Consider the following 414-nt stretch of genomic DNA (forward strand, 5'->3'; position numbering starts at 1 on the left):
GTGCTCACAGCTTGATGGGTAGGTACCGGTGGGGACTCGATGGGGGGGCTTCAGGGGAGCAGCCTTTTGGGGTGCAACAGAAGGGCTGTTGATGGCAGGGACATGGTCTGATGGTGCGGTGAGGAGCCGGAGGGCAGGCAGACCGCGGGGTGCATGGGAACCGTTGCCCTCTGCCTTTAGGTCGCCCTAAAGCCCCAGACCTTTTCTCTGGGCTGCAAAACTGGGGTCCTGCTCCTGCCTTGTCCCTTCCCAAGGCTGCCAGGACGGGGTCTGCTAATCCTGGGTAAAGAAAACACGCTGGTGGTGAATAGGGAAGCCAACCAGCTGAATGAGTCCCAAAGCCTGACATTTCCCTCTCCCTTCTCCCACTTTTTGCTGTTAAAGAAGGAAAACATGGGAAACCCCTTTGCAGTG

Source organism: Nestor notabilis, unplaced genomic scaffold (assembly GCF_000696875.1).
Source record: "Nestor notabilis isolate BGI_N333 unplaced genomic scaffold, ASM69687v1 scaffold14860, whole genome shotgun sequence".
Taxonomy (NCBI): domain Eukaryota; kingdom Metazoa; phylum Chordata; class Aves; order Psittaciformes; family Psittacidae; genus Nestor; species Nestor notabilis.